Here is a 15,413-nt window from a genome sequence, read left to right as displayed (position 1 = left end):
AGGAATCACAAAATCTTTCAGCACTACAAAGGATTTAATCAACTTTCTAGCTAAACATCATCAAATTAACACGGCCTAAGGTAACAAAAAGAAAATGGAGGCCTTTACTCACTTCAATCTGGATTTACGAGGTCCTCTGTTATATATAATTTTGTTCAGGCTAGCTTGCAGTTCTGCTGTTACCTTTGTGTCTTGTATTCGCCCCACTGGGATTCATTACATTTTGAATGTTCATATTTACATTTTTATGTTATGTGCTATTCATGTTTGTCTTTAACTTGTACAGAGTTTCTTTTTAACCTTAGTCCCAACCTTCTTTTTTCTTTTAATGTTTTCTTTCATGCTTAGCTCTACCTTTGCTCTCTACTTATCAACTTAAAATTGTTTCATTAAAAAATCAAAGGGCTTTGACACCTGGTAAATGATAAAAATATAAGTGAATATTTCTCTAGACATAAGGAAGATACTTGTTTAGTTCAAGAAACTGCTAATAATGATGTATTCTATCCTATGTGGTTAGAGGATAGACTGGTGGTGGTTTTGTTTCTTCAGCAGGTGATGAAAAAACTGAGTTGCCATTCTTTTTTCTACAAAAAACATATTTAACAGAAACATTGTGATGCTAATGACAGATGTGTACATTTTAAATCAATATTGATAAAAATTATTTTACACCTATTTAATAGTCATGGTCCAGTTAAACACAAGATAACCTTTTACTTTTAAAAGATAATGGTTTGAGAGTCTGGAATAAAATAAATGTCCAACACTACTAGTCCATTAACCCTTCATGTATGCAGTTTATTCAAATGTGAACTTCAGAAATACCAATGTTTTCATCTTCATACGAATACAGTTACCCAGTCAAAATGTGCTTTGCAGCACAGTTGCTTCTTCAGGGCCAGTCACTTTTAGGTAAGTATTATGATAAAAAGATTTTCCCTATTCAATCATAATTGTAATTTGTCCTCTATCTTGGGAGAACCATTTGATAAGGTAAACTTTTCATGTTTTAAAACGCAATAACAGAGTAGGTCCCGAGTCACTATTCAATCATAATTTTAATTTGTCCTTTATCTTATCAGAACCCCATAATAAGGGAATCTTTCCTTTTTAAACCACAATAACACAATAGGTCTCCATATGGCTGTGAAAAATCAAAAACTAAAGATATTACTGTTGAAATTCTTAAAATTTACAATGTTCCCTTAATAGTTGGTGGAAAACTGTAGTCTTGTAAGAGGTCCTTATTTGCATTGGCTTTCCACAATCATGATTAAATCTCCTAAAGCCTTCTTTGTTTTCAAATCTTGTTTTCAAAACTTCTAAACTGTTGTATGTGATTGGGAGATTTCATTTTCCTACATATAAATAATTCACTTCCTTGCTGATCATACTGTAGAATTGATTATCTTCCAGAAACTTATGTCACTTAACATCTTTTCCTAACATTCATCAGATTGACATCTCTGACCAAGCTATCATATCATTTAAGTTAAATAGTTAAATTAGATAAGATTTTTATTTTTAGCTTTAATAAGGAAACAGATAACTCTCATGTAATTAGATGGGATGCTTTTAAATCTAATATTTGAGGTTCTAAAATTTCTATTATGGCCCATGAAAATAAATTAAATTATTCTAAAATCTATGAATTGGAATAAGCGATATCTAAGTACGAAAGGTTATTTAGTTTGGAGTGTTGGACCTGGCTCTTTTAGCAGAGTTATCACCAAATGTCTGCTTTCTTCCTCCTATTTTTTCTGTCCTGTTTTTGTTGCATTTTATTACCAGTATGTTGGCCATAAGGTAGGCCCAAGGTAGTCCCATGGGCAGGGTACAGTGTATTTAAAAGGTAGGACATGTAATGGTGTGTTTTACATATCCTGATAGTGAAACACTGTTCAATTTCAGATTTCACTTTTGCAAGGCCTATCTCTCCCATAGGGTTAGCATGCGGTTTGCCTTGAAATATCTTTTAAGTGCAATTTCCTATTGGGAGCAGATGGAGATATGGAGTTTGGCGTCTCAACTCACAATTTAAAAATACATCTTTTCGTGAAGTCGGTGTTTGAATTGTAAGTTTGAAAATGCCACTTTTAGAAAGTGGGCATTTTCTTGCTTAACCATTCTGTGCCTCTGCATGTCTGCTGAATACATGTCTGGGACAGGATGACAGTTGGGCTTTTTGTGCATTCACTCTAGACAGGCACACAAAGGAAGCTGCGGTGTGTCCTGCATATCCTGATGACCCATCACCAGGCTGATGGGTCTTCCTGACCTAGAGTAGTGGGAGGAGCTGACACTTGCACCTGAATAGGGCTATACCTGCCCTTACGTAGAACAGTCTCTAACCTCCTGGAGTGAAAGGTAGGGTTCTGTGCACTACAAAGACTTCTCTTTGATGTTTGCCTACTTCAAAGACAGAAAGGGTATAAGTACTGGACCTCTGACACCACACAGTTAGAAAACTTCTGAACTGAGGACATTCGGCCAGGAAGAAGAGCTGGATGCTGTAGGAGGGACTGCTGCTCTGCCTGCTGCTTTTCTGTACTAGCCTGCTGCTTGCTGCTTCTGTCCTGGGAGTGAAAGAACTGGACTTTGCTTTCAACATCCTGTTTTCCAAGGCTCTCCAAAGGCTAGAGTTGAGCTTGCCTTCTGTTAAGAAATCTCAAAGCCATCAAAGACTTGACCTGCCAGCACCTGGACCCGCCTGCTGAGATTCCTGACTTGCCAAGTGGTGCCAAATCCCGTTCCTGGGCGCTTGGAAATGAGCAACCAAGAAGAAACTAAGTACATTGACTCCAGAGCTAGTTTGTAACTGGCGCCGCTGTCTGACTGTGTGCCACTGCCTGCACCAGAGCCATGGTCCTTGCTGAGTGCCACGACCACGGCCTGCAACCCAGGCCCGATGCCGCCGCATCACCGAAGCCCAGCCACAGCATGAGTCCCAAGTGCTGTGTCACTGACGTCGATGACACCAGACTCCGACTCCACCACAGCATCTGTGACCCCAAGGTGTAATTGCGACACAGGTAAGTCAATGCCTTACATCTAGACCTGCTGGATTCATCAACCCTGCTTTGTCATAAGGAACCGATGCCTCGCCATGGTGCCACATCACCTCCCCTCCAACCATAAGGAAGCAATGCCTCACCTTCCCTGCTTAGCAGTAAGAAACCACTGCCTCACCTCCCCGGTAGCAGTAAGGAAGCAACGCCACACCAACTCCTGCAATGCCTCACCTCCCCAACTCCATGCAACAGATTTGTTTCTTCATCATTTTTCAAGGTACTGTACCCGGGGGCCGTGTGACTCCGTGACTGGCCCCACTCCCTTGTGAGTGGAGTCAGACTGATGGAAGTGACTCCGTCAAGACGCCATTATAGCCCCATTTTCAGCTATTGTGTTTCTAAGCACTATACTACAGTTAATTTGAAAATGTGCATCTTTACGTGTGCATGTTGGATTTTTGTCATTTTTGGTCTTGTTTTACTCAGGTAAATATTGGCTATTTTTCTACACTTTACTTTTGAGGTGTTTTTACTGTGCCACTGTGTGTGTGTACAAATACTTTACACATTACCCCTGAGATAAGCCTGATTGCTTGAGTCAAGCTACCAAGGGGGTGGGCAGGGGTTATCTTACCTGTGTGACTCCCTTACCCTAAGTAGAGTGAGGGTCCCTACTTGGACAGTGTGCAAACCACTGCCAACTAGACCCCATTAGGGGGAAGCTGCTTTGAACTCACCTGAACCACGCCACCCCTGCCATCACTGCCACCGCCACCGCCAGGAGTCCAGGGCTGCCATTACCGCGCCAGCAAGTACCATCTCCCGCGTCGCCGCCCCGGGACTTCAACTCCCAGTAGCCTCAGCGGCGGCGCGCGGTTCTGACGCGGCGCCAGCGCCAGGAGGCGCCTACAAATCGCCCAGAGGCCGGCGGAGCGGGGGGGAAGCTGCTTTGAACTCACCTGAACCACGCCACCCCTGCCATCACTGCCACCGCCACCGCCAGGAGTCCAGGGCTGCTATTACCGCGCCAGCAAGTACCATCTCCCGCGTCGCCGCCCTGGGACTTCAACTCCCGGTAGCCTCAGCGGCGGCGCGCGGTTCTGACGCGGCGCCAGCGCCAGGAGGCGCCTACAAATCGCCCAGAGGCCGGCGGAGCAGGGGGGAAGCTGCTTTGAACTCACCTGAACCACGCCACCCCTGCCATCACTGCCACCGCCACCGCCAGGAGTCCAGGGCTGCTATTACCGCGGCAGCAAGTACCATCTCCCGCGTCGCCGCCCCGGGACTTCAACTCCCGGTAGCCTCAGCGGCGGCGCGCGGTTCTGACGTGGCGCCACCGCCAGGAGGCGCCTACAAATCGCCCAGAGGCCCGCTTCGCGGGACGCGCGCGGGACACGCCGGGCGAAGCCCGGGCAAAGGGCGGGCCGTCTGTGGCCGTCCGGGGCAGGAGGAGGCAGGGCAGGGCCATGGACTATCGTCGAGGTTTCTTTTGACATAGAGTACCCCGGTCCATGGGCAGATAGTAACGTAAGCAGCTAATAATATTAATGTGTGTTTTGTGTACAATATAACCGGCTGACGTGGAGTGTTGTGGGGGCACTTTGATAAAGAGGCAACCAGTCAATTTATTGAGGAATATTTCCACTAGATAATCTCCGCTGTTCCCATCATGTCCAAACTGAGGTCCTCTAAAATGGCTACAAATAATGACTCAAAGACCTTGGATAACTATCTTTTTAAAGTAGTTAGTAAAATTAACAAAGATAGGAGATCATCATTAAGTAGGGTTAGTCCAGAAACATCTCCCATAAGGCAGTGCTTACTCCCTACATCAATGTCTCAGAGGGTCTCGACTATTTCCAACAATGAGAATGATTTAAATATTGATGTTTCTGTGGTAGAGCAGGTTTGTTGTTCCGAACCTATTCAAGTACAGGATCGGACATTACCATCAAGGTCTCCTCTTATTCAATCTCCCACTAGGAGAGTGGTACGTGCCTGTAGGAAGGGGCCTGTCAATAAAGCAGGGTGTCGGAAGCCAAAAAAAGCTGGTCCAACAGCTACCAATAGGGGAAATGTCCCTGAGTCCACCAATATTATTGAGGGGACTAGTCTGCACTCAAGTCAAATTGATCATCTGATTACAATTTTTGAATCTAAATTGGAAGTACTGATGAGTCCCCTGGTGGCCAAGGTAGAATTAGTGCTTCTTAGGGTTACTAGATTAGAAGGCCTTGTAGAAACTTGTTTGACTCGGTCCACTGTTCCACTGAGTACCCACTTAGACTCAATAGGCTCTATGGATAATCGCTCAGTGGGTTCAGTTACACACTCTATAGTCAGTAATAGGGTGGAGAGCTTGGGGGCTACTGTCCAGGCCCTACCGACTGTAAGTGTGCTGACTGCCTCATCCTCGTCTACATCATCAGTAGGGTCGGCTAGTGTACAAAATACTTTTAGTCAACCACGATTAATACAAAGGAGTACTCAGGACACTATAAGAGGGACAGTCATTGATAGAAGAAGTATAACTAGGCGACATAATTCTATTAATCTCCCGCCAGAATGTGCACCATATACTGTGGTTCTAATAAATATCCCAGAGGCTGACTTGTGCTTGAATGGTTCTGGGGTAGAAACGTATCCTGCTCTTAAAAACAAGACGCTTGCTTGGTTGAATAAGAACTGTGGATTTCCTTGTGCCCTTGCAAATGACATTTTATTTACCCGCAGAGTTAGCTGGATTGGCAATGGCCCTAAAAATAGAGGTGGAGACTGTATCATTATAAATTTTAAACTCCAACAACACGTGGTAACAGTGCTTCAGAGAGCTGCAATTTTGCCAACTCTAGAAAATGCGGTTCTTGTTAGACCTCTTGGCTTTTTTTATAATCATGGGGCCAATACTCAATGTCGCTCGTTGTATGTGCAAGTGCAATGTTCAAATGAGAACGGAAGAGGTATGGATGCCTGTACCCCGAATGTATTTGTAAATATGTCTCGGTCTCAAATTAGGGGGGAGTCAAGTCGTCATCAGTTGACTTACAGGCAGACCGTTAACACTTTACCTCTTCACAATCGGTATGCTGCCTTATCTTCTATGGAGGAAAATGATTGACTGCCAAATGTCTTGGGAAATTCTTCCCAGTCTTCAGCATCGTCCATCAAGATTGCTACATGGAACATTGCTGGTTTAAAGAGTAAGTCTGGGATAGCCGAATGGGAAAGGACATTAAAATCTTTTGACGTCATTGCTTTACAAGAGACCTGGGATCAAACGAATAGCATTTCCTTAGATGGCTTTTGTCATTTTTGTATTCCAGCTACAAACAGTGTGGCAGGAAGACCTAATGGGGGTCTATTAAGCCTTTTTAAACTGGATATGAAAGGCACCTTAACCCAATGCCCCTCGGGCTCAGTAAATTGTCTAATTGTTGAGCTTTCCACCCAGGATAAGGGTAAGATCCTTTTTATAAATTTTTATAACTCGCATGCTAATGATTGTACCAGTCAAAACCTGGATGACTTGGATAAATTTTTGTCAGTCTATAGTATAAATGTTAATACTTTTGAGTTAATATTACTAGGGAACTTTAACATACATCCATGTACCCTACCATGTATTAGGAGGGATGAGGAAGGCCCTCCCTTTTCCTCAACTGCTCATCCAGAACATACTAGGCAGGGGGATTATCTTGAGTTTTTCCTCGCTAAATGGAATTTATATGAGTCTGGCTGTGGAGACGGGAATAGTAGGTCCCCTACGTTTAAGGGCAAAGAAAATGGTACTATTATAGATTATATTTATTTGTCTTCTTTTTTGTTAAATAGTGTTTTAAATTATTGTACTGAGGTGTCAGTTTTTAGCGATCATAATCCTGTTGTACTTGTTTTTAAGAACACTGAACTGATTTCTCTCAAATTAGTCGCAGAGAGTGGGGGCTTGAACCTTAAAGTCAAAGACCAGAATCGTAGGTTGAAGTGGACAAAAATAGTCCCTGAAACCTTTTTTCAGGAGGTCTTATCTAAAGTGAAGGATGAAATCTCTATATGTCTAGCGGAAAAACCAGATCCTAAGGAGGTTATAGTAGCATTTGATCAGATTTGCTCGGAAATTAATTGTAGTCTTCAGGCTAAATCTAGCCAGAAGGTGCTAGAGGGAAATAGATGGTTTGATAAGGAATGCTCTAAAGCACATGGTGTACTACTAAAGGCATTAAAAACTATTCCTAAAGATCGATCAAAAATAGTAAATGCTAGGAAAGTGTATAAAAAAACTATTCTAGAGAGGAAAAGGACTTTGAAAGATAACGCCTTGGCTCAACTCTTGGATCCAGATACCCTAAAAAACAGTGGCTTATTCTGGAAAATAATAAATCAGCCCTTTTTTTCTGATGAAACTAATACTCCTTTAGAGGTAAACATTCCAGATGAGGGCTGGATAAAACACTTTAGTCAGATATATTCCAATATTGGTCCTCCTGGTGGAATTTTAGCAGATGAAGTTGGGGAAATCTTCCCTGACAAGGATGCAGTTATTTTTGCAGTTGCAGATGTTGAAAGGGCTATAGACCTAATCACAAAAAACAAAGCCCCGGGCCCAGATGGGGTACCTGGGGACGTTTTTAAAAGTTTTCCAAAATTTTGGTCTAAGGTATTATGCAAGGTTTTTAATAATCTTGCATTTGATAAAATCCCGTCTTCCTGGAAGAAATCTATAATTATACCAGTGTTTAAAAAGGGTAATAGGCAAGACCCATCTTGTTACAGGCCGATTTCACTGATTGATTCCTCAGTGAAAATTTTAGGTCAAGTTATTTTAAATAAACTGAACGATTGGTTAACAGAGAAAGGGGTCCTAGTAGATGTGCAGTATGGTTTTAGACCTAAAAGGAGTACTATAGATCAAGGCTTGAATTTGTATTTATTAATAGAGAAATACACGAAGGCGAAGGAGGGTTCCATGTATCTGGGGTTCATGGACCTCTCGTTAGCCTTTGATCTTGTAAATCGATCTAAATTATGTAAAATCTTACTTGACATGGGACTGGACAAGGCTCTTGTTAACCTCTTAGTAGATTTACATACTGACCTAACAGCTTCTGTTAGAGTTACTACTGCGGGGCGATGCACTAGCCACTTTAACTCAGAAAGGGGAGTCAGGCAGGGGTGCATTTTGGCTCCCCTCCTTTTTACTATTTATATAAATGCCTTGGAATCCACACTAAAAGATGCTACCCAGGACACCCCACGGATAGGAGATCTCGGTATTCCGGTTCTCCTATACGCGGACGATGCTGTCCTGCTTTCCCGTACTGGTGTTGGTCTTCAACGATTATTGGACGCCTTTGAGGTTTTTATGACTTCCCTGGATTTAAAGATCAACGTTAAAAAGTCCCAGATTATGATCATGGGTAAGGGTAATAAAAATAAACTCCCCAAAATTTTTACTTGTGGGAGGCAAGAACTGTGTAGAGTAGCAATATTTCCATACTTAGGGATCACTTTCGATGAGAAAGGCTCCTGGGGCCCCCAGATAAAAAATAGAAATGTTGCCCTTGTAAAGTCGTATTCTGCTCTTCGGGGTTTTATGAATAAACTTGGGGCGAGGCCAATTGTTAGTTTGCTAAAAATTTATGAAGCAAAATGCCTTGCAATAGCAACGTATGGAAGTGCGATATGGGGCTATTGCTCTATGGAAAGTATACAGATCACGGAAAATAAATTCTTAAGATCGGTTCTCTCTCTTCCCCAGTCTACTTCCACACATATTGTCCATACGGAATTGGGTGTGGGCTACATTTCAGACTTGATCAAACTGGCCCCCGTTCTAGCCTGGCTAAAGATCTGGCTGAATCAAGAAATTCCGCTCAACCACTCCATTTTAAAAGATTGCCTGCAGCTGGATAAAGTAAATAAAATAGCGTGGCTAGTTTATATCAAAAATTGTTTTGTTAGATTAGGGAGATCGGATCTTTTTTATTCCCCGGAATCAATAACTGTTAAAGATATTGGACTGATTAAAAGCATGATGAAAGAGAACAAGTTGAATATGAGAAACCATCGGTGCGGGCCAGTATCATTTTGAGTACTTATGTGGGCCCTGAATTATATTTGTCTATTGTAAATCAACCCTTCCACCGGTTTCTACTCACACGTTTTCGGTTTAACCTGATCCATCTAACTCTTGGCCACTTTCAAACCTGGTCTCCTCCGGAAAAAGGAACGCCGTGTAATTGTGATAATTTTTCGATCCTGAATACAATGCATTTTTTGTTATTCTGTGACCATTACGCGGCCTTAAGAAAGAAATATTTGTTCCCAATTTTAAAGGAGGAGGGGTTTATACAGGCCAAACCTGCCCTCTTGTTCTTACAGTTATTGCAGACCCCTATTTTGTTCCATGTTGCTAGTTTTTTAGTGGGAGCTGTTAGGGTTAAGAAAAAGAAGTTCGCTATCAATCCGATTATTTTATTGTAATGAATTGAGTGATTAATTAACTTTTTATAGGAAATGTAATTTCTGCGAATCTGGGAAAATATTAATGTTTCACGTTAAATGATGTTTTTAGGATGTTTTACTTTACTGACCCCCCTTTTTAAACATTGTAGATAATATGAATTGTTGATTACCTGTAATATTTGATTGTACTGTTTTTATGCCTTTTTATGATATTTATTTATCGAAATAAAGTACTTTGACTGACTGACTGACTGACCCCATTTCTAACATACAGTAACACAGACAATAAAGTACAACTGCAAAAACTTATGGCCTGATTTCGAGTTTGGTGGGCTTACCCCCACTCCGCTGTAGCAGCGATCCCAAGTACAGCATACAGTTGGCGGTCTTTCACCTGCCCTGTTATGATGCATGCAGTCTGAACTGCTGACCGCGTCAATGGAGTGTGTCCTGCCTGTGAATCAGCAGACTGCAATGATGGCGATTCATACTCCGTTGCCGTCAGGGCCACAGATTCCCTCCAAGCAGATAAGAAAACATAGTTGCACAGGTGCTTCCCTTGTGGCGGTCCCCCAATGGCCTCTAAGCACCATAATAGTGGCCATTAGATGGATACAAACACAACACACCTGATGTCCAATGGCCAAGTGGATACACCTGCAAATCACACTATAAAACACACCCTATTTCAGACCTTGATCCTTTTCCACTCCACTGCAAAACAGCAATTCTGAAACAAAAGTTTGGTGGCAGAAGGCATGCCTTTTTATTCCATCCCTTTTACCGCTCTTGACACACTTTTTCAGTACATTTTCATGTGAGGAATGTGAGCTTGTGAGAAATTGGAGGGTGCCACAGAGATTGTTTGCTGTAATTTTAGTGAGGAGCTGCTGTTGTGTTACAATATTGTAAGCACACATCACTATCCCTGAATATTAGTGGTGAATACGTTTAGAATTTAGAAGAGTGTGCCTGTGCAGCGTCAGTGACCTGGTCAAAAAGGGCATCAGAAAGCTGAATTTGGAACATACTTTCAAAGCTGTTCTGAACATGGACCCACAAAATAGGTTTCGCCCAGGGCCCTAATACACCTTAAGTTGTAACTGCCTGTGCATCTTTTAACTGAGAAGTCAATGGAAACGGGTAAGATTGTGGTTTATCATTGGTTGCGTCCATGACAGTGTGGGTTTTGGACGTCATCAAGCAGCAGTAGTGGCAGGACATATAAGGTCGGATCCTTAGTGGCACAGGATGTGTGGAGCTGAGTACAGATGAGTTTCTGTCTTATATCCGTCTCTGTCTGTCAACTCAGGTGTGGAGGTTTTGCCGCCACAGTAAAGTCGACGAGAAAGGACATCATGATTGGGTGAGCGGGGAAACTGGCGTTCCACCCTCTGATGGACGGACACATTGGCTTATGTCGTTGTTCAAACGGCAGTACCCTTGCCGCCAAACTCATTATCAGCCTTTTAGATCTGAATGGTATTTAATACTTAGCAAAACAGCAGGTTTACAAATATTAAATAATAAAGCAAAGTTATGTTTCTGGAAAGGTCCTGCTAATTACTACTTAACATGAATAGATGCTGTTCTTTCAAGCTCTGGTCACCTATTTACCTCCGCTAAAGACATGTATTCTAACGTATCATCATTCTGATGTTACTGATCCTACAATACTATATTCATTTTACTATCTTGTAATATGCCTGTTGTTTTTCAAAATTACAAAGATTGTGGTTGCTCCTGTTTCTATTACTGAATTACAATCTGCTATTGCTTCACTAAACTCTGGGAAACCTCCTGGCTCAGATGACTTTCCTGTTGATTTACATAAAACATTGACTAGGCAATTAGCTCCTTATCTCATATACATTTTAACAGAATTCATGCAAAAACAACTATAACAGGATCCTTCCCTGGAGCACTGATTGTTGTTCTCCCCAAATTCCTAAATTGGATGAGGATCTCACTATTATTTCTGACTACAGACCAGTCTCATTAATTAATCAGAAGTGTAAACTTTATGATAAAAGTCTTGCTAATAGGCTATCTTAAATTCTAGGTTATTTGATTCATACTGGTCAAGTAGGTTTCAAGATGGGAAGATGTTCGGTACCTAGTACTAGGCTTATTTGTCATGTTTAGTCATCTATACCTAACACTTACTCACCTTCTGGCTTGCTAGCGCCGGATGCAGAAACATTTGATAAAGTTTGCTGGCATTTTTTAACGTGTGCCATGAAATTCTGTCATTTTGGACAAAATTTTCTTAACTTAGATAAAGCTCCTTATCTTCATCTTTCAGTCAAGATGTTTATTTATAGTACGCCTCTAATTCCTTCTACCTCTTCAGAGGTACTATTCAAGAATGTCATCTATCCCCCTTCTTTGTCTTTTAAATATTAAGCCTCTCCTCAACCTACTTAGATACTCTCTATATAATAAAGATATTATGATAGGAAATACCAGTATCAAAATGTCTGCCTATAGAGAAAATGTGTTATTATTCATCTCAGACACAGAAACGTCAATACACTGGTACTAGATATAATAAATAGTTATTCAAGAGAATATGGCTGCACTCTAAATATAAACAAGGCAGATTTATTCCTTATAAATATACGTTGTACACCAGATATGATTAAACAATATAATGTTATGTGGAGTCAAAATAAAATTAAATATCTTGAAGCACTTTTTGCATATACTTACAACATACCCTAGAACATAATAATGACTATATTATTCATAAAGTTAAGAATCAGATTGAAAGTTTGTCCTCTCTTCCTTTTAATGGGTGGGAAAGATTTAAATTGATTAAAATAGTTATTGTACCATATATATATATATATATATATATATATATATATATAACCTATGCTACCATTTAAAAAAATATAGAAAATAATATCTAAATTCCATTTGGAAAAAATTTCAATGCCCAGAATAAGCTATCTTAAATGTATTTCAACACACTAATGACAACTGTGGTTTAAGATTACCTCATTTTTATAATTATTGTACGGCTTTTACTCTACACAGGGACCTACTAAATCAGCAATTACCCTTGCATTGATCCTGCATGGACACAATTTGGTAATCCTTTCCCACTGATAGTTATCTTGGAGATGTGTAAGAACAAGAATTCCCTGATTATTGAGGCCATAAAACGTTCCTTTGATCTATGATGCTTCATATTATACTGATATTAAGCACTCTTGAAGGGGATTAAATCTGCCTGTTAAACTAATTCATAGGAATACGTTTAAAAAATTATGTATTGATGTTTTTTATATTTATTTCTTTTCTTTTCTTTTATGGATCTCTAAGAGACGTTTATTTTACCATCAACTGAATTTACTAAGTATGAAATCTTATGTAATGCCATGCTGAAGTCAATCCCCAATGACCTACCTGTTGTTAAGACTCCTGAAATAAAGCTATATTTACATATATTTAATAAATCCGGTAATCTTGCATCTAAAGTATAAAAGAATTTATCATGTAATACATATTCTAATTTCCAGAATATTAAATATTTTTGGATTATGGAACTATTTGTCAAGTTTTCACTTAAAGATGGCCCACAAATATTACTTTCTAGTACATCTGGATGTTACATGTACAGTAAAGTGCATACTAATCAAACTTTTCTTGTCTTATCTAATCCTTTGTTGTATCTTGCTAAACCTTTTAAGGCTGAATTACTAGATAGTCCTTGATAATGGCAGTGTAATAATAGTAACGGTTAGTTAAAACACTGATAATCTGGTCTGAAGTTTAGGATGCCATTGGTAAAATATTAATATTTCTGATACTATTTGATACGCTGTTGCTAAATCATTTGCCCTTTCCTTGACTTTTTCATTTGTGAATCAGAATGTGTTTGATTTCTAAATTACCTTAGTAAAAATCCATAAAGAGAGAGGTTAAAAAATGTCCCATTCAGAGACAGTGTGTTCGGATGACATTGATAAGACAAGGTAACAAACTATCCATTATTAATCCTATTCAAATTTTACACAAACATGCCATTTTTGGAAACCTTAGCCTTACGTGTAATTTTGTTCTTTACATATATCTCTCATAGGTTAGTATGTATACCATTGCCACCAATTTAAGTAGCTAAGGGGGTCATTCTGATCCTGGCGGTAAAATCCGCCAGGGCCAACGACCGCGGGAGCACCGCCAACAGGCTGGCGGTGCTCCCTTGGGCATTCTGACCGCGGCGGTAGAGCCGCGGTCAGAAACGGAAAACCGGCGGTGTACCGCCGGTTTTCCGCTGCCCTGGGGAATCCTCCATTCCGACCCCCATACCGCCATCCTGTTCCTGGCGGTTTTGGCCGCCAGGCATAGGATGGCGGTATGGGGTGTCGTGGGGCCCCTGGGGGCCCCTGCAGTGCCCATGCCAATGGCATGGGCACTGCAGGGGCCCCTGTAACAGGGCCCCACCAAGATTTTCAGTGTCTGCCATGCAGACACTGAAAATCGCAACGGGTGCAACTGCACCCGTCGCACCCCTTCCACTCCGCCAGCTCCATTCGGAGCCGGCATCCTTATGGAAGGGTGTTTCCCGCTGGGCTGGCGGGCGGCCTTCTGGCGGTCGCCCGCCAGCCCAGCGGGAAACCCAGAATACCCGTGGCGGTCTTTTGACCGCGCAGCGGTATTCTGTCGGTTCCAGCCAGGCCGGCGGCTTCCGTCGCCGGCCGGGGTCAGAATGACCCCCTTAGTCTTTTTTATCTACATTGATTTTTTACCCTGGTTTCTTCAATATTATTAATTATACTTTTTACACAATACTATTGAATTGCTAATTGCCAATACTCCATACCATTGTTCAGTTCTATTTGTGTCATTGTAAAGTATTTTTCTTAATCTTAATAAAGTATTTTGAACAGGAATGGTATTGCATTGCATTATCGGGGGTGAGCTTGGCATAAGGGGACCATCTTCGAACATCATTAAATGCCTCAAGTTATTGTTGCTCTCACAATCAGACCTACTATTGATCACTCAGATTAAAATAGGATTGGTTCGGAAGGCACTTTTTTGCCCCCTTACAATCACATGCATATTACTACAGGCCCTGAAAGTTGAAGTTGGTGAATGGTAGAGGGTTTGTGTACTGCTGTACAGAAAGTATAATTTTGAGAGTATATTGTTTGTAGGGGTGTGCAAACCTCGCATATTTTGTCCTTCCTGCATTACCTGCATCTCACACTCAGCATTCAAAAATGTAATTTCAAGTTGATTTATGGTCACTTGCATTCAAAACCTTGCCTCTTGCATTCAGATTTGTAGTTTTGCTCTCATATATTACCGAATGGTCATGCGGGTGAAAAATGTCCCTGAAATGTTTGTTGACCACTCACGGTAAAGGAATTTCTGCTTACATTCACAACACTGCTGCTCATGTTTGGATCTGTAACTTCATGCTCAAAAATTACCCAAATGGTCTGATGGAGTAAAAAATCTACCTAAAATGCTATTTGCGAATGGTGCATCTCATGTTAAAATTTCTGCCTATAATTACACAATGTGGCATAATGGAGTAATCTCTGTAAATTGGCATACATTTTGTTATGCAAAATTGCCAAAGATATGCCTATTATGCTGGCATTGTGACAATTTCACTCACCAAAGGGGCTATGAAAACCTGGAGAACAAATTTACACATATGATCTAAGTTTTAGTACTTTGGGCATCATTACGAGTCTGGTGGTCTACTGACCGCCAGACTCTCAGTGGCGGTCGAACTGCCACGAATGCAGCGGTCCGAGTGCCACATTAAGACTATGGTGGTTGTGCCATGGTCAGACCACCAGCACCACCAGGATTAGTCATCCCGGCAGTCTGGTGGTCATGGCGGTCCTAATCTTCCAGAGCAGTGCTGCCCTGGGGATTACGACCCCCTTCTCCACAAGCAATTTCATGGTG

This window comes from Pleurodeles waltl, chromosome 3_1, assembly GCF_031143425.1.
Source record: "Pleurodeles waltl isolate 20211129_DDA chromosome 3_1, aPleWal1.hap1.20221129, whole genome shotgun sequence".
In the NCBI taxonomy this organism is placed as follows: domain Eukaryota; kingdom Metazoa; phylum Chordata; class Amphibia; order Caudata; family Salamandridae; genus Pleurodeles; species Pleurodeles waltl.
This window is presented reverse-complemented; position numbering follows the sequence as displayed.